This window comes from Emydura macquarii, unplaced genomic scaffold (genome assembly GCF_026122565.2).
Source record: "Emydura macquarii macquarii isolate MOO-44397 ecotype Brisbane River unplaced genomic scaffold, CSIRO-AGI_Emac_v2 contig_3671, whole genome shotgun sequence".
NCBI classification, from domain to species: Eukaryota; Metazoa; Chordata; order Testudines; family Chelidae; genus Emydura; species Emydura macquarii.
Window position 1 is genome coordinate 8,336,411 of NW_027133808.1, and position 20,527 is coordinate 8,356,937.

A 20,527-nucleotide genomic window follows, 5' to 3' on the forward strand; every position below is an offset into this window, starting at 1 on the left:
ATGTTCTCTAACCATTTATTTTATTGTGAACCTGAATTGTTTCCTTCATTAAAACATGGTCCAATTAAAAAAAAAAAAGTATAATTAAAGGCCAAAAAAAATGGATACAAACATACATAACACATTACTACAAAAATAAACTTTGTTTATCTGCAGACAAGATGACTGTAGACATGATTTCTGCTCTAACTCTGCTTTAAAAACATACATACTTGGTTTAGTAATTACTCTGGTAGAATCTGCATAAAACACTTAAAGAGTCATTACTTTTATAGAATAATAAAGCTACTTCGTATGCTTTTAGAAAAACTGTATTATATGCAATATTTAATAGAGTATATTATTATGTAATTAAAGACAGCAATACAGTTCTTACATCCAGGGGGCCGGTTTAGGTTACACTTGCAAACTTAACTTTGGCGTTTCCTGACTTTGAGTGCCTAACCAATACTGACCAAAATTTTCAAAAATGGATGTCTAAAGTTTGGCTTCTATAACTGCTGAGCACCCAAGCAACTCCCACTGAAATGAGCTCAGGGAGGACTTTGAAAGGGGAACAACTTGGTGAGGGTATTTAGAGGAGAAACTGCCCTTTGTAAGAAGGACAGAGGAAGAGTTGTTTGGGAAGCAGGGGGTTTTGGAGGAGTGAGGAAATGTGGAGGAAGAACAGAGGAAGATTCATAGACTGATAGATTCCAAGGCCAGAAGGCACGATTAGTCTGACCTCCTGTATAACACAGGCCATAGAACTTCTCCCAAAAAATGCCCAGAGCAGATCTTTTAGAAAAACAGCCAATCTTGATTTAAAAATTGCCAGTGATGGAGAATCCACCACAACTCTTGGTAAATTGTTCCACTGGTTAATTACCATCACTGTTGAAAATTACAACTTTTTTCCACTCTAAATTTGTCTAGCTTCAACTTCCAGCCATTAGATCCTGTTATACCTTTCTCTGCTAGATTGAAGAGCTCATTATTAAATATTTGTTTCCCATGTAGCTATTTACAGATGTAATCAAGTCATCCCTTAACTTTCTCTTTGTGTTAATCTAAATAGATTAACACAATCTAATCACTGGTTAAGTCTATCACTATAAGGCAGGTTTTCTAATCCTTTAACCATCCTCATGGCTCTTCTCTGAACCCTCTCCAATTTATCAACTTTCATCTTGAATTGTGGCACCAGAACAGCACACAGCATTCCAGCAGGGGTCTCACCAGCGCCACATACAGAGGTAAAATAATCTCTCTACTCCTACTCAAGATTTGCTTGTTTACGCATCACAGGATTGCATTACCTCTTTTGGCCACAACATCACATTGGGAGCTCATGTTCAGTTGATTAATCACCACAACTCCCAAATCTCTTTCAGAGTCATCACTGCTTCTCAGAATACAGTTCCTCATTCTGTAAGTATGGTCTACATTCTTTGTTCCCAGATGTATACATACACTTAGCCGTATTAAAATGCATATTATTTGCTTGTGTTCAGTTTACCAAGTGATCCAGATCGCTCTGAATCAGTGATCTGTTTACCACTTCCCCAATTTTTGTATCATCTGCAAACTTTATCAGTGATGATTTTATGTTTTCTTCCAGGTCATTGATAAACATTTTAAAAAGCATAGGGCTAAGAACTGATCCCTGTGGAACACCACTGGAAATACACCCACTTGATGATGATTCCTCATTGATAATTACAGTTTTGAGACCTATTAGTTAACCATCTTTTAATCCATATAATGTGTGCCATGTTAATTTTATATCATTCTAGATTTTTAATCAAACTGTCATGTGGTACCAAGTCAAATGCCTTACAGAAGTCTAAGGGTATGTCTACATTGACGGCGACACCGTTGGTGCTGCCAGATCGATTCTGGGGGATCAATTGAGCAGCAGTAGAGACTCGCTCAATTGATCCGCAAGTGAATGGCATTAATCCACACCCGTAAAAAGTAATGCTGCGTCGACCGGAGGGCATTTCCAGTTGACACAGTGTAGTGGGGACGCTGCAGTAAGTAGAAGTTAGGAAGTCGACAGGAGATATGCAAGCTGCTCTAGATAGCTTGCGTATTTCCTGTCGACTGCCGCTGATATTTGCCAGCACAGTAGACCAAGCCTTTGTATATTACATCAACACTATAAGCTTCATCAACCAAACTTGTAATTTAAAAAAAAAGATATCAAGCTATCAAGTTAGTTTGACAAGATCTATTTTCATAAGCCCAGGTTGATTTGCATTACTTATATCACCCTCCTTTAACTCTTTATTAATTGAGTTTCATATCAGCCTCTCCATTATCTTGCCCTGGAATGATCAGGCCTATAATTACATCAGTAATTCCGTTTACCCTTTTAAAATTTTGGCAGAACATTAGCTTTTTTACGGTCTTCTGGAAATTTCCCAGTGCTCCAAGACTTATTGAAAATCACTATTAACAATCCACTGAGTTTCTCAGCCAGCTCTTTTTAAACTCTTAGATATAAGTTATCAGGACCTGCTGATTTAAAAATGTCTAACTTTAATTGCTGCTTTTTAACATTTTCCTGAGATGCTAGTGCAATGGACAGAATGTTATATGATGTGACTACATCATCTGCTTTTTTCCAAATATAGAACAGAAATATTTATTGAACACTTTTGCCTTCTCTGCATTATTGTTAATGCTACCATTTCCATGTAGTAATGGACAAATAGTATTTTTTTGGATTCTTTTTGTTCCTAATATACTTAAAAACTCCTTATTGTCTTTAATTCTGCTGGCCATAGAGTTCTCCTAGTATGTCTTTGCTTCCCTTATGTTTTTCTGATTAAATTCTTCCTCCCAGATGATTTGGTTCATATTTGTTTCCAGCTTTTTGAAAATGGCCCCTTTAAAGCATCAAGTACATATATCACGGGTCTGGATTTTATTCAGTTTGCACATTATAAATGTGATCAAGTCATAATCATTTGTACCTACATTACCATTAATTTTTACTTCTATGATCAGTTCCTTTTTATTGGTCATGATTAAGTCTAATATAGAATTCCCCTGTGTTGGATGCAACACTTTTTGAGGTAGAAAACAGCCATCTATAATATATAGAAATTCCAAGGATGCTTTAGTCTTGGCAACATGAGACCTCCAACATATGTCACTCAAAATGAAGTCCCCAAAATCACATAGCTTTTTTTCCCTATACATTATAAATAGGTGTGGAAGAAGCTGGTCATCATGTTCCCTAGAGTGCTTCAGTGATCAGTAGCAGACATCAATTAATACCCCATCTTGTGCTTTATCTGTTAGGACACTGATCCATAAACATTCAAGATCATTTTCTTCCAAGTTATCAGTGACTCGGAAACAGTTAATGTCATTTTTGACATACAGTGCCATTCCCTCTCCTCTTTTGCCCACTCAATCCTTCCTTTATAAATTATAAGCACTGATTTGAACATTCAAATCATGGGAATCATCCCACCAGGTTTCAGTAACACCAACTAGATATAATTTATGCTCATAAATGCACAATTCCAAATCCTCTTGTTTGTAACTCAGGCTCCTAACACTGGTGTATAGGCAATTAAAGATTGAGGAAGAGTTTAAGTAGTTTGAGAGAGGTAGTCCAGATTGGGTTATTTGAGGGTAGGGAAGAAAGTGAGACAGCTTTGGGAGGGAAAAATTGGATAAGGAATGAGAGGAGAGATTGTGGAGGATAAAAGGAAGGAAGGAGACTTGTGGGAAAAGAAGGAAGAAGAAGAGGGTTCGGAGGAAAGGTAGGAGAGAAGTGAGCATATTAAAAGAATTGAGAAAGAGAATTTTGAAAGGAAGGGTGAACTGAGTGAGATGACTTTGATTGGAGAGGTAGGAAAATCCTGGGGATTTAATGGAGAGGCAGAAGTAAGTGAGGGGAAAGAAACAAAGGATGTATGGAATGGGATAAAGCAGACAAACTGGGGAATTCAGAGCTGGGCAGTCACAAGTTTCTTCGTCAGGGTGTAGCCTGTGAAGGGGTTTTCTCAAGAGATGAACAGTGGCCTCTGAAACTCCCAAAATAGCTCCTAGTGCAGGAACCATTATTAGTGTGTTGAGGATAGGAGAGGGTATATGGCTGAGGCAGTTCTGTGCCCTGGGTATTCCCCACTACATGCTGCAGCACCCACAGGAGACCTTGAATAGCCAGGCACAAACCCAGTGTGCTGTTTTAACTAGTGCTGGGAACCAAACTGGCCTCCCACAACCCTAGTATCCTGGGGGGTGTAAACTGCTGTTCTCTCTCCCTTCCTCAGACCTGGCTTTGCTGGGCCCAGAAATGAATTTAGGTCTGAAAGTGCCAAGCAAAGACTCTTCCTGGCAAAGCCTGGAGGAGCACAGGAGGGAAGCTAACCGAAGTAGTACAACCATCACCAATAGAGAACCTCATGGAGCTGGGACACCATGGTTCTGTTGGGGAGGATCTTTGTTTCTTCCCAAATTTGTGGGCAAAATTACTTGACTGCCTGCAACTTCCATTGAAATCACCGTCTCCTCTTCTTGTAACACACCAAACACCCACACCTACCATAATATACATGTTAAATAAAAATACCATACATTGACATTCAAAATATGGAATCTTGGAAGTGAAGTTGTAGAAAACTTGAGACATGATAAAGATAAGAAATCTATGTTATTTCAAGGTTCATACCACTTCTATTGTTGTTTATTTCGTTTCGGGTCAATCTCATGCATTTGGGTTTAGTGGTATTGAAGATATAACCATGCAACCAAAATATGTCCATGAACATAGGTTTCCACAGCCTAATGATATAAATCCATGGAAGTCAATTTGTAAGGACTAAATAATTTAGCCTCATGCCACCACTTGGAGGTAGATATTTTCCCCATTGGACAGATGGGAAAATTCAGGCACTGAGGAGATGAGTGCCTTACCCAAGATCACATAGGAAATCTGTAACAGAGCTTGACTGCTCTGATATCCTGACTGCTCAGTGCTATGTTTTGAACCTCAAGACCTTCCCTCCCTTCTCAAGGTATATACTATATTGTTACTGTTACATAATTTATTTAATTTCGGGTTTTCCCCTTTAACTTTCAAATAAGGCAAAAAACAGAGATGTTTAATTAGTAACCCCCAAAGTTCTACTATGAGAAGTGCTGAGCAACTAAACCACGAGTTGCAGGAGTTCATCACATCACAGGATCAGGCCTTACCCTTGTGAATTATCAGGCTTTGGTAGACCTCTTAGCTGGAATGTGCAGGCTTTTTTGAGCACTTCTTTATTAACAGTGTCAAGCTTAATATATAATAGGAGCTTCTTTGGCCCAATAGCTTAGGTGTATCACAGTGACAGCTCTGTGTAATGAAGAAGCTGAGGCTTCATAATTATGTTATGCTTGTGCTTTAGTAGTGGTGAGGGTACGGTCACGACTATTTTCTGTTGGCCTGATTATGAACTAAGAACCTGATCCTCCAAACTGATCTGCACAAGTAATGACCCTCAGCATAGGAAGATCACATAGTCCTAGCACAGGTCACCAATGGAAACAGTGGTTTTACAATTAAAACAATTTTCCAGTTACACTTAGAGCACTAAGGGGAAAAAAAAAAAAAAAAAAAAAAAAAAGCATTAGTCAGTTGTATCCCGCCCAGCCCACAGTATTATAACCACACCTAAACTGTTCCATACTAAAGCCTGGTCTACACTAGACTGTTTTGTTGAAAAAAAGTCAGCTTTTTTCGACAAAACAGTCCTGCTGTACACACTACAATCACCCTGATGCTGTCAAAACTTTCCTGTTTTTTCAACAAAATAAAACCACCTCGATGAGAGATATAGAGCTTTTTTTGCCCAATTTCTATAGAAAAAGCATCAGTGTAGACACTGCTGGATGGTTATGTTGCGATAAACAGCCTCCGGAAGTGTACCACAATACCCATCCTGACCGCTCTGGCCATCAGTTTGAACTCTGCTGCTCTGCAGCCATCCGCCACTTTAAAGTCCCGGGAAGTTTTGAAATTCCACTTCCTGCTTGGTTGGTGTGGAGAGAGCTCGCATCTCATCTTTCCAGCTGACTATGGTGGCTCCACACATCAAACGCTCTCCCGCTTGGAGCACACCAGACCTGATTAGCATATGGGGAGAATCTGTCGTGCTGTCCCAGCTCCACTTCAGCCAAAGGAACATTGAAACCTTTGGCCAGATTTCTCAGGCCATGGTAGAGAAGGGCTATGCTGGGACATGCTGCAGTGCTGAGAAAAAATCAAGGAGCTGCGCAGAGCTACAAGAAGGTCAGGGAAGCAAACCGTTGCTCTGGTGCAGAGCCAATGAGCTGCTGCTTCTACAAAAGCTGGAAACCATCCTCAGTGGTTTCCCTAAATTCACCCCCAAGACGTCCGTGGACACCTCTGCAGCCCTGTGGCCACCAGACTCAACCCGGATGAAGAGGTTGTCGATGAGGAAGTGGACTTGGAGGACAACCCAGAGCTTTGGTGTTGTGAACTGTTTTGTGTTTAATAATAAACACAATCTCTGAGAACAAGAAGCACTCTTTATTTCTGTGTTGCACATGGTATTTTCACCTGCCATTGACACACAGCTCAAGCTGGATAGCAGTCGTAGAAAGGCACAGCACAGTTTTAAAAAAACACCTTATGGGCTCTCATTCTCAAAAGGGACCCTCAATGCCTCTCTGATCGGTACGGTCCACCGTTGTGTCCCTTAATACCTCTAGCATCTGGCTGCTCATATGCAGATGCAAGATGATCCACCTCTGCGGTCCACCGGGGTCAAACTTTTTGCCCTTAGCTTCACATAAATTATGGAGCAAACATCAGGCAGCTATAACCATGGGAATATTGTCCAAATTCAGGTCCAGCCTGCCATACAGACACCTTCAGCATGCTTTTAATCTGCAAATGCACATTCAACAGTTATTCAGCACCTGCTCAGCCTGTTACTGAAGTGCTTCTTCTTGCTATCCAGGTTGCCCATATAAGGCTTTATGAGCCATGGCATTAGTGGGTAGGTTTGGTCTTCCAGGATCTCTATGGGCATCTCAACATCCCCAATTAGAATCTTTTGGTCTGGAAAGAATGCCCCACTTGTAGCTTCCTGTACAGGCCAGTGTTCCTGAAGATACGAGCACCATGCACCTTTCCTGACCAACACACATAGTGAACCACAAGCACCTGCATTACCATAGAGAAGTACCCCTTTCTGTTGATGTACTCCATCACAGGATGGTCCAGGGCCAAAATTAGAATTTACATGCCATCTATCACCCTGCCACAGTTAGGGAATCCCATCGCCGCAAAGCCATCCACTTTTTCACGCACACTGCGCAGAGTCACAGTCCTTCGCAGCAGAATATGATTAACGGCCCTGCATACTTGCAACAACACAGCTCCAATGGTAGACTTCTCGATTCCAAACTGATTAGCGACTGACCGGTAGCAATCTGGAGTTGCCAACTTCCACATGGCAATTACCATGCACTTCTCCACCAAGATGGCAATTCTCATTCTGGTGTCTTTGCACCGCAGGGCAGGGGCGAGTTCTGCAGAGAGTTCCATTAAAGTGGCTTTGCGCAACCAAAAGTTCTGCACTCACTGCTCATCATCCCAGATCTGCATAACAATGCAATCCCACCACTCAGTGCTTGTCTCATGCACCCAAAAGTAGTGGTTCACTGTCCGCAGATGCTCCATGAATGAAAACAGTAATGCAGTGCTGTTTGTCTGCATATCACTCAGCAGGTCAGGCTCTTTGGATTCCTGTTCCAATTCGGAACGCATGATATACTGCGCAACCACAATGTGTTCAGAATCCTGAAAGCAACAGTGGAGAGCAGTGCAGATAGAGATGGTGGGTGCGCAGGAAACGGGGGGCTGTTGAAAAACGCAATGAATGACAGGATGGAAAGCAACGCATCATGGGACATTGAGTCAGCACCCATGCTGCTACGTGCTCCTCTCTCCCTTCCCATAATTCCTAGGGACAGAAGGTGGTGAGTTGCACAGTGGGATAGTTGCCCACAGTGCACTGCTCTCACTGTTGATACTACAGCACCAAGTGTGGACGGGCACGAGTGCTGTAATTACAGCACTTTTTGATCACCGATGTAACTACTATTGACAAATCTTTCTAGTGTAGACAAGGCCTCTATGTCAACAGTAGGACTTGATTCACAACTACCTTGAACTTTGGTAGTCATGAGCTATGATAGCATTTTACACCTACTTCACACAGATGTAAATGACAACACATGGTGCAAGCGGGGAAAGAGGGAAATTCAGGCCCTAAATCTAATTCCATCTATAACAATGAATGAATGAATGAATGGCTACAAAACATATGCCCAGCAAGTACCTTGGCATTCCTGTCTGCTCTAACAAATTCTTTTCCACTGGAAAGAAATATCCAGTCTGAAAAACTGCAGATTCACTTATTTAATATTTATATTACAATGCCAAATAAATGCCCAAATTAGTGTTGAGATCTTAGAGGCCTAGGTTCTTTACAAACATATTACATTAAAAAAATATGTTAAAAGAACATTAGGTTGCAAACATTCAAAAGATAGGAACATTCAAAAGATAGGAAACATTCAAACATTCAAAAGATAGAAAATGCCAGAATTAAGGTTGTCCATGCAACCTTTATTCAGCCCCCTTAGTCATATGTATTATGATACAGTTTTAATTACATGGTCACGTACTGTTTTTTCAAAGGGGATCCTGCAACATTTGCTAATTTTTTAGTACTTTTGACTTTGTAACTGTAAAGTTCTTTTACTGTAGTTTTTAAATGTAATTTTCTAAGTTTTTTAAAAAACAAACTGAAAAAATAAATTCTATCATATGGAACCACACTGATTTCATCAGCAGGGTTGGAACCTATAGACCGACAGCACAGAGCCCTACAACTTGAATTAACAGACTAACTGGCAGTAGTAGTTAATTTCTGAGTGTACTAGTCATTAGAGAGGAATGAGACGCACACTTTGCCACTGCGTTTCAGAGTTATTTACTAGACTGGATGAAATTTAATGGCCTGTGATACACAGGAGGTCAGAAAAAATGATCTAACTGTCCTTTTCGCCTTAAACTCAATTAATTTAGACAGCAGAGGAATGCTGAATCTCAGGAATTGTGTGTTCAATTTGAGGCTCTGGAGGTGAGTGTGCATTAATGGTTACAGACCCTTCTGCTCCAAGCATATCTCCCCACTGTGACAAAGCTCTTCCTCTACCTGGGTGAGTCCAGTGCTTCCTTCTAGCAGTAGGTCAGAGAACTGCTTCACCTGTTAGTGTTCTTCCACACTCTAGTGGTGGAGGAGGGTAATACAGCCTCTCTAAGATAGATGCTCCCTCTTGGCTCCCAGTTCTCTCTCTTGCCCTCACAGGTCCTTGCCTCTTTGCTGGGGCTCTTGCCCATCCAGTGAATGGCCAGTAGGAGGTAGGGGGGGGCCTGGTCCCACCTTCGACTCAGGCACCAACCCAGAGACCCTACAGTAGCAGCCTCGCACTGTGGCTTCAGGAAAGCTGCTAGCTTCCCTGGGCACGATGACTTAGTGTCCATATTCTGCTCAGACAGGGATCCTTCCTGGCCTCCAGGCCAGGGAAGGCTCTTGTCCCCTGACAGCCCCACTGGGCGTGGTAGTGCCCAAACCAAATGTTCAGTTCAATCTTTCCTTCTGGCAGGGTCTCTTCCCTTAGGCCTCCAGGCCTGGGAAAGGTCCTTTGCCCTCTTTGGGCAGGGTTTTTCCCAGCCCCAGTCTTTGTACCTGCAGGGTTCTCTTCTGCCAGCATTCTGCTCCTTCTCCTAAACCCTCCTGGCTCTTGACAGCATCTTGCCTGCTCACACTCTCTGGTAGCTCGCCTCACTCTCACAACTCCAGCCACACCCTTTCTCTGGAGAGGAGGCTTTTAACAAGTCCTAGCCATGGCCTTGCTTGGCTCCAGGTGTGTTAATTAATCTGGAGTAACCCCTGCTCAGCTACCAGGGGAAAAGAGACTTACTGAGCCTGGGGCTGATATATTGGCCTTCTAGCACTCTCCGGTAGCCATTTAGTCTGACCCTGTAACACCACATCCTGGCCAGCTGCCTTTTAGCCCAGTGCCTCCAGCTCCTATACCCCTCTGCATTCAGGGCAGATAACATCCTCCTCTTCAGAACTGCCTGGGTAACAGCAGGAAGAGCAGTGAGAGCAAAGGAGAATCTATCTCCACTCACAGTTCCAGTGTTGGTGCAACAACAGTCCCCAGCATGAGGGAGCAGCAATTGCAGGGAAAGTTCTACTCAGAACTCGCAACCCTGGGCTGCAGCATACTCAATGTAGACAGCATCTTTGGAGAACTTAGCTGTCAAACTAACACACCTCTGTGGAGCAAGTATTATACTCTGAGCAAATGGTGATTTTCAGAGGCTAATAACCTTTGCCAAACGTAGAGCGGATTTTCATGGGGACAACAAAAGGCCCCAATCTGACCCCAGGGTGTCGCTCTTGTCACATTTCAACCTTGAAGGTGGTAAAAACCATTTTTACTGGAACTTTCCATAAAACTTCAACCCAGGCAGACACCAGCATGGAAAGTTTTAAATCAAATAGTTTAAAGTTTATTAAAGCTATAAGCAACTTAAAACAGGGTCTTGTAATAATAAGTATTAGGTATTCCTAACGATAGGCATCACTAACAGCCTGCCTATAAAAGATGAGGACACAACAGCACCCCAGCCTTGAAGAAAAAAACAACAATAAAACTTAAGATCCCAGGTTGTTGTGAGCCTCGATGTTCAGTGAGCTCTAGGGACTTGCTTAGGGAAAGATACATTACTCTTAAATTTGACATTCCCTTCAATCTACGGTTAAGATAATTTGCTGATGCAATGCTCATGCTAGAGATAACAAGATAAAAATAGGCAGCACGTGAAGGAATACAATCTCTCTCAGATGTCCCAGGATAACCCTAGGGACTCAGACATGGTGTGTCTAGCTAATGTGTATATCCCTATAGATGCCTCCCTAGACTACTGAACAGTAGTATTGGGAAATCTGATGTTGCATGGTCCTTCCTGAATACTTTTTCAAAGCATTATTACTGGGATTTGGTCTTTAGGGAGGAATCTTGTTTCAGCTTCTATTCTATTTCAAAGTAAGAGATTCCCAAGCTTAACTGCCCTCAAGAGCAGGATGCCCCTTATTTAAGTTTCTGTTTTAGAAAAATACAGAGAAGACTCTTTCACCTTGAATCATTGGTGGCATGTTATCAATTATATATTAACACATACACAAAACTCAGTTGTGAAACAGCAAGGATTGCTACATATGATGTACCTGACCCAAAAAGCAGAAAATGGAAAGTTAATCCCCTTAATGGTACCTGCCCTCTACTCCTCCACTCATGGCACTTTACCATAACCATAACCTCTGCCCAGCACAAACCATGCACCACAACCTTAACGCTGAGCCCCTTTTGCACTTCTGCACACACTCTTTTACCAGACTGTTTAACCCGCACCACTAGTATCTGTGGCCATTTGTTGTAGAAGCAGGTTGTTTTGAGAGAGGTAGATTGGCAAGGATGTGTGCAGAAAAAGGATTAAAGGAGATGATGAAAAGCTAGTACAGAAATAAAAGGTGTGATATTGTGATTCATCCAAAGCCACTATTATGGCTAAAACCCGTACGGCAGCAACACAGCAATTTTTCATAGTACACGTAGGCTGAACACTTTTTGCAGCATGTTTCTATTACTACAGCTATCCTGTTTGTAATGATTACTCTGTAAAACAACACTCTGACATCTACAAGAAAAGTGCGACTGTAGTATTATAAAAGCACTGCTAAAATAAGGAGATAAAAGCTCTAGGTTGTGGGGGCTGTTTGCTGAGTAAAGTGGCATGCTTGGCTAGGTTTAAAGATTACCAATGAGGCTCTCGCCTGGTATCCTTTGATTCATAATCCCTTTAGTATCCCTTGAGGAGGAGGCAGGGCTAACTCAGAGAGAATAGGGGTTTAAAAAGCCAGCTCCTAAGCGACCAGAGGAGCTAGCAAACAGGGGAGTTTTGCGAGGGAGTTTAGAGAGGGAGTGCAAGAGGCTTAGAAACATAATCAACATCCTCTAAACTTAGCCTAATAGCCTCCTGTCCTCTATGCCTCCCCCTCAAAAAACCCCCCAAAATAAACAGTAAAAATAATATAGGCATAAGTCCAGCAGCAGAGTGGAGGCTGTCCAGTTTATTGCACTGAATGCAGCATGTACAATGACCTGCCTTCTGAGCAGGTGGCACATATGTGCATACAGTGCAAGAAGCCCATGGCCCCAGAGAGACAGTACAGGTTCTTGAGACCAGACTGGCTGAATTGGAAAAGCTAAAAGGGAGACAGAGAGGTACAGAGGTGAGACTTTCATGGACACAACAGAGGGATTACATCCCCAGTTTGATAGCATCTGTGCTACTGAGGAGGATGAAAATCTTGGGGAAGGAGAACATCAAGCTGGAGCAGAGGGAAACGATCCCATAGTTGGGACCCTCCTTCCAGATGTCATGGTATGCTCTCGCACTGAGGTTACCGTGGGGAAAGGGAACCCTGTTATTAGAAAGAGCCAGGTAATATTAATGGGGGATTAGATTATTAGAAACATAGCTGGGTTTGCAATGACTGGGAGAATTGCATGGTAAATTGCCTACTGGTTATGAAAGATAAGGATCTCACAAGACATCTAGATGGACTTTTATGCAGTGCTGTGGAGGAGTCAGTGGTTATGGCACACATAAGTATCAGTGGCATAGAGACAGGTAGAAGAGATGTCCCAGAGACCAAATTTAGGCTATTAGGTAAGAGATTAATCTAGTATTCTCCATTCTCTGACATGCTTCCAGTTCCACATGCTTCCAGTTCCACGTGCAGAGTCAGATGGGCAGAACTGCAGAGTTTCAATGTGTGGATGAGACGATGGCATAGGGAGGATGGTTTTAGGTTTATTAGGAACTGGGGAACCTTTTGAGACAGGAGGAGCCTATATAGGAAAGATAGGTTCCACCCAAACCAAACCAGAACCAGACTGCTGGCATAAAACATAAAAAAGGTTGTAGATAATTTTTTAAACTAAGGGCTGGGAAAAGCTGACAGGTGTGAAAGAGGACATGGTTTGGGCAGAGACATCCCTTAGGGATTATATTTATTAATGAGGGAATTCTATATGGTAGCAAACAGGATAAGAAAGAAGCTGGAAAAGTACCGGTAGGAGCTAGTGAGGAACAGTTAAATATAAACCAGCCCCATTTAAATAATATACATAAAGGCAAGCCACTGTTTATTGACAAAATGTACAAGTGTTTATATACAAATGCTAGAAGTCTAAATACTAAGATGAGAGAAATAAGTGCCTGGCTTTAAATAAGGATATTGATATAATAGATATCACAGACACTCTGTGGAATGAAGATAATCAACGGGATGTGGTAATACCGGGGCAAAAGTATACAGGAATGACAGAGTGGATTGCATTGGTGAAGGAATGACACTGTATGTGAAAGAAAGCATAATGTCAAATAAAGTAAAAATCTTAGATGAATCAAATTGTACCATAGAATCTCTATGGATAGAAATTCCATGCTTGAACAATTAGAGTATAGCCATAGAAATATAATACTGACCACCTGACCAGGATAGTGACAGTGACTCTGAAATTCTCAGGGAAACTAGAGAGGCTACAAAGCCAGAAAATACAATAATAATGGGGGGTTTCAATTATTCTCATATTGACTGGTATTTGTCATCTCATGGAAGGATACACAGATAAAATGTTTAGACACATTAAATGACTGCTTCTTGGAGCAGCTCTTCCTGTAACCCACAAAGGGAGAGGCAATTCCTGATTTAGTTGTAAGTGGAACACAGAATCTGATCCAAGAGGAGAATATTGTTGAACTGCTTAGCAATAGTGACCATAATGTAATTAAATTTAACATCCTTGTAGGGGAAACAATGCCAAAGGAACTCACTAGAGTAGTATTTAACTTCAAAAAGGGGAACTACACAAAAATGAGGAAGCTAGTTAAATTGAAATTAAAAGGAACAGTTACAAGGGTGAAATGCCTGCAAACTGCATGGAGACTATTTAAAAATGCCATAATACAGGTTCAAACTAAACGTATAGCCCAATTACAAAAAAAAAACCCAAACAAAAAAACAAACAAACAAACGAACAGTAAGAGGAACAAAGAAATGCCACTATATAAGCTCATGGTATGCCCACACCTTCAATACTCTGTGCAGTTCTGGCCGCTCCATCTCCAAAACGATATACTAGAATTGGAAAAGGTACAGAGAAGGGCAATGAAAATGATTAGGGGCATGGAAAGGCTTCCATACGAGGTGAGATTAAAAAGATTGGGACTGTTCAGTTTAGAAAAGAGATGACTAAGGGGCAATATGATAGACGTCTATAAAATCATGAATGGTATGGTGAAAGTGAATAGGGAAATGTTATTTATTCCTTCTGATAACACAAGAATCAGGGGTCATCCAATGAAATCAGTACACACCAGCTTTAAAAGAAACAAAGAAGTACTTCTTCATACAAAGCACAGTTAACCTATGGAACCTGTTGCCATGGGATTTTGTGAAGGCCACAAGTATAACTGGATTCAAAAAAGAATTAGATAAATTCATGGAGGATCAATCAATAGCTGTTAGTCAAAGTAGGCCAGGGACGCAATCCTCTGCTTTGGGTGTCCCTAAACCTCCAACTATCAGAAGCTGGGACTGGACGACAGGGGATGGATCATTTGAAATTCCCCTGTTCCGTTCATTCTCTCTGAAGCAACTGGCAATGACCACTGCTGAAAGACAAGATACTGGGCCAGATGAACCATTAGTCTGATCCAGTATGGCTGTTCTTATGTTATGTTCTTATGTGTGTTTGTGTACACAGTAGGCAGAATATGACTGCAGAGAAAACAGTCTCAGCTGCTTGCTGTATTTACAGCTGTAACTTGCCAGACAGATTCCCTAAATAAATCTGATATGCCTAGCTGGAATCCCCCAAGTAAATCTGAACAAGGAAACTAACAACTTATTTGGCATGACCTCTTATAAATAAGGAGAAACTATACAACAAGACTTGGTAAAGATTTAGTTTTTAAAGGAACTAACATCTAAATATCTTGCAGATAAATTATACTTGGGGATCACTTACTTTTTCTTGTTGGTCATTACATTTTTGTTTCAAACCAGGGTATCACTGTAGGGTAAAAGAATACTGTCAGGTTGCTTAGATTAAAAAAGTAGTGTGTTTTTGTTTTGTTGTTTGTTTTGTCTTTGAAGTTTAACAAAATCTAAAATGTTTCCCTGAATTTTATTTACAAAAATTTATTATTCTTCATCATTTACATTATGGTAGCATTCACAGGGTCAACCAGAATGGGGCTCTCTAAACCAGCGCATAAAACACAAACACCCGCCCTACCTGTGGCATCAAGATTTCATTCCTTTTCCTGCAGTGTTGAGTTTCATTTCTCCAAAATAAAACAATTCAACACAAGCGTCACATGCAAACCAGACCCTCCGTTACTCTCTACAGAGCTCACTTCCCAGGAATGCTGCCTAGGAGCTAAAGAGAAAGAATCTCCCTGATCTTTTCTCTGAACTCAGGCTGCTCTTTATACCCCAGCAGGTCTGATTCAGAAACTCACACTTCTATCATGTGATCCCAGGACTTAGTCCCTTCATCAGGGCAGGTGGACTGAGCCTGGGACTATGTGAAGCTGGCCCTCAACCCCCTTTAAAAGGTCTGCTCACCCTGTGAAAGGCCCCATTGTGCAAAGCTCTGTGCTAGCACATTAACAGAACGTCCCTGTCTCAGAAACGTACAGTCCAAAATACAAGAATAGATGAAGCATGGGTAATGGGTATGTTATATAAAAATAAATAATCATGGTAAATAATCATAGTTTTGCTGTACTATGCTTTTTACAAATATAAAACAACAAAGAACAGCCTTTTGTTTGAGTTAAGCAACTCAAACGCTTTAGCATTGTGTTAGAACATGGAGATCCGAAAACTAAATGATGAACTTGGGGTATTGTACTAACAAAGCCAAACAAATGAAACGTTGGTTTTGTGTCTTCCTAAACAACCAATCTCTAACATCTACTGGATATATCTCACACATTTTCCGGTGTTTGTAAAAGAGATAATGTACAGTAGGTTAATATAAATATTTCTGTACAACTGAACAATTAAAAACAGGATCAGGTAGCATCATAACTGATTGATGTTTAAATTATTATGCAGTTATAAAAATAATGACTTCAGGTGTGGAATAAGTACTAAGGGGCAGATGAACTGTGAAAGAAAATGAAAAGGTAAAAATACCTTATGTCACTGTTAAAAAACACAACAAAAAACCCACCAAAACCTTTCATGAAGTTTCACCTGCTCTTTGATGGAAAATAAGATCAGAGTGCTGCTCTACTGCCATTGCTATACTTTTAGAAAAAAAAAATCACATTTAAATAATAAGCAACAGTTGCATATTACTTTCTTCCACAAATTAAAGCTAAAATTTATAAAGATTTCTTCTTTTATCTAGTTTTGTTAGCATATAATCAGCTTTGAGATTGTGCCTGAATAAATCTGAGTGAGTTGTTCAAAGAAAAATGGTGACCCATCTGTAAGAGTAGCGGCACATTGGTCTGAATAAGTGGCTGGGAGCCATAAATTCCCAGTTCTCTTGCTAATTTGCCTTGTATCTTAGTCAAATCACTTAAACTCCCTATCAGTTTTCTCATCTGCAAAATGGTAATTATTATTATTTACCATACCTATCCTAGAAAGGCATTATAAATTAATGTCTGTTACGCAACCTGAAGATGTTCACTGTTATATAAATTACAACTAAAATAAGAGTTAAATCTTTATTTTAATTTCACTAGTATAAAGTCCCTGGAATGGATGGTTCAGACTTGTATTTATCTAGATGACCTACAACTATCAGTTTCATTAAATGAGTCACATCTTCCTTGCCAAGATTACTAATCTGATATGTTGACCCTTTGCTACTATAACTAAGGTTTAGGTTTTTTACTATGCCCCATGCTATTTACAGTATAGCAATGAGCTTATTAAGAAAATCTATTGGGTTTACTTTAAAGCTGGCTTTACAGAATAACAACGCTGATGCCCTATGTCCTTTAGGAAAAGAGAAAGAAAGTATAACACCAACTGTGAAATAACTAGGTTTATGATAATGCACTGGCAGAATTCAAATGAATGTATGCACAACTTTTCAAGCACTTCATTGTATTTTTTTGATAAAGGACTGTGTGTAGCAAAGCTTCAGAAAACATTTCAAGAGTCTGTACAGCTGACTCGGAGCCATGAGAATATTTTGATGTTTTTACAAGTAGTGTTGTTGAAATGGACTCATACTTGTTCCATTTTAGTTACAATTCAATGCAACACCAGAAAATTGGTTTTTTTTTCTTTTCTGTTTCCTTCAAACACTTTTTGGTATTCACAGTATTTTTACTTCTGCACCACTATACTTGTTATACCTTTTCTGGTTTTGTGTCAGTCCTCTTTATCACTTCACCACTTTTTTTTTTTTTTTTTTTTAAAGTTAAAGGAAACCTGTCTTTATGGTCAACATGTGGAGATTTCATCCATAAAATTCTGCTCCCAACTTGACAGAAGGGTTGAGGTAATCTTCCCTGTATGCCTCTGTGGACAAGGGTTAATCATCCATGCCAGAGATAACTTATCCCCAGGCCTCTCTTAGACACCAATGCTTTGGGCAGACTGTGCAGAACAACAGGCATTTATAAAACCAAATTCCCTAGGGAGGATATGTTAGGATAGCCCATGAATGTCAAATTACATAGCTGATCATTCTGCTATACTAACAATGTACTTTATATTTTTCAGTGTATAAACATTTCTAGAGAAGTGCTCCTAACGGGCCAGATTCTGGAATATGCTCTGACCTCCGGATGAGGTATAACTAGAATGCATTGCTACTCAGAATAATGACCTCTAGGGAGCTGTTACAAGATGGTACAATGTAAAATAGCCCCTAGACTGCTCTAAGTTGCACCATGGATCTGCCTCCATTCCAATTCTACGCTGAGTCCAAGAATGGAGCAATGGATAATCTGGTCCAATATATTTGTATGCCAATGGTGTCACCTTCCTGTGAGAGAGTGAGATATATCTGGGTCAAATTGTGAATTCCATTTTGTATGGTAACATCCAATTTTGTGTTATGTGTTGAACTCATATTTAATCTTGGGCAAGACAAGGTTATTATGATGTATTCCAGTAGGCTCCCCTATCCAAAAAAGGTGTTCGACACTTCACTGAAGGATGATTTCAGAGAATCCATTTAGCCAACAATTTAGGGCCTCTAACTGTCAATCAACTATTGACCCATCCCACCAGAACAACGGGCTCGCTCCACAAGAGCCTGAGACAAGGGGAAGAAACAAGCATGTCAATGGATCACAAAGCAAAAGGACAATATTTAAGAATGAGGTGCTTCTCTGTGAAGGGGGCCATTCATCACCACATGCTAGAAGACTGGGCTGAAGAGAGAGATAGCAGGATGGACTCTGCATATCCTGAAACACTGACCAGACCTCAGACTTACAGAAGGGATGCGATCAAGTTAGGGGAGGATCCACCTTAGGACTTTTGTTATTTTGCAAAGTTACTTAACTGTTTAGTAATGTTTATGACTGCGGTTAACAAATTCCTTTGCTAAACCTGTGTTACCTGCTTGCCTCTCATGTTGTCCCAAAAGATGCCAAACTAGAAGTTGGAGCACCCACAGCTAGATGGAACCCTGAAGACCTGTGTGTAAGCAATTAGGGGATTTTGGGAGTCTAAGGAGGCTGGACTGCAGAGTCCTAAATCCTAAGGAAGGGCCCAGGCCAAGGATCTGAACTTAGAAGTCTAGAGACTCAGAGCTAGCAATAGTGACAAGACTCAGCCCAGACCCTGCTGGTTTAGAAACATGTGGGATCCAGCAGTTGGGTCCATTAACAACACAGACTGGAGGCCTTCTGGAAAGAGGACTGAGCCAAGTTGTATCACCCCCGACTTGTTTTGGTTATGAGAAATCATTTTTGTTTTAGTTTTTGGAAAAAACTAATGAATAAGATTCCCCAGTCCCTCACCCTTCCTTTTTGCAAGACCATATAAAGCACATATGAGACTTGCCAATTAAGCATAGAGCAGCTGAAGGCCACAGAGTGCTCCTGAAGGAAAAGGAGAATTCTCTCTCCAACTTGTCCATTCACATTGATTCAAAATGGATGAGCTGGCATTGGATCAAACCTCAAAATTGGACCTATACCAGTCCATTTTCCAAGTCATCATCAATCATCATCAAGGCAAATCCCAAAGGGACATAGCCTCCTTTTAGATCAAGCACCACCAGATCAGTCTCCTTGCTGGATGTTCTTTCTCTGTCCTTCACGAGCAATCTTATCGCACCACTGAAGCTTTTGGGAACCAAATGATCACTGGCCAACTCCTTGGAAAATATGCTTCGTAATTCACTAGTCTTCCATCTTAACACTATGTCTGTACCAAGAAAGCTGCCAAAATGAAACCAGCACCGATGGAGGCGGTTGCTGGTTCAGCTACAAATACAGGATCTTAAAAATGTAGGGCTTCAAGGGGCCTCAAGAGGTCATTTAGCCCATCCCCATGTACTGAGGTGGGATTAAGTATATCTAAAAACTATCCCTGGAAGATTTTTGTCTAACCTGTTCTTAAAAACCTCCAAGAACAGAGATACCACAACCTCCCTTAGTAACATGTTCCAGTGCTTAACCATCCTTACATTTACAAAGCTTTTTACAATATCCAACCTAAATCTCCTTTGCTTTAAACTAAACTGATTACTTCTTGCCCCACCATTGATAGGTATGGAAAAGAATTGATAGCTGATCTTTATTACCACCTTTTACTTATTTGAAGACCTATATATCATCCCCTCAGGCATCTCTTTTCTGAATTAAACATGTCCAATTCTTTCCACCTTGCCTCATGTCATGTTTTCTAAACCTCTTATACTTTTTATTGCTATCCTCTGGACTCCCTCCAATTTGCTCACATCTTTCTTAAAGTGTGGTACCCAAAGCTGCTCATTTCTGATCTTCTCCTGCCACTTAATATGGAGCAGTTGATGACGACCACATGAGCTGAACATGTCAATCCACCACTCTTCAGCCTTCCTCAGTTCCCATGTTTCACTGCCATACAATAAAGTAGGCATAACCATGGTTCGCCACTTTTCTGGTGAGGTATCACAGATGTGTAACACAGCCCATGCCTTCCTCCCCCAAATCACTACAGATGACATCCCAGACAAAGACGGAAGTAAAGGTTTTATTTCAGTTTCCAGAACTTGTTAACAGGAACAGGTGCTGTCACTTCCATGATTTGGGGAATCTGTCTATACAATTTGTGAATTCTGTCTGTGGTTATGAACTCTGTATGTCTCTTTACCAGGTTGCAGCCTC

The 20,527-nt window shown here is 40.8% G+C and overlaps 1 protein-coding gene across 12 annotated transcripts in view; it reads right to left on the reverse strand.

Moving 5' to 3' along the window:
- Positions 1 to 20,527, reverse strand: part of MBNL2 (muscleblind like splicing regulator 2) — a 143,661-nt gene that overhangs the window by 102,406 nt on the left and 20,728 nt on the right. For 8 of the 12 annotated variants that reach the window (XM_067536898.1, XM_067536899.1, XM_067536897.1 and 5 more), the window contains exons 1-2: positions 15,466 to 15,594; positions 15,196 to 15,240 (exon numbers count right to left, since the gene is read on the reverse strand). The exons of 1 other annotated variant lie outside the window; for it this stretch is intronic. The gene's annotated coding sequence lies outside the window, so the exon portion shown is untranslated. Of the gene's footprint in view, positions 1 to 14,255; positions 14,304 to 15,195; positions 15,241 to 15,465; positions 15,595 to 20,527 lie in introns of those variants that run through there. 3 more of the 12 variants (XM_067536889.1, XM_067536891.1, XM_067536890.1) reach the window with 3 other exon arrangements.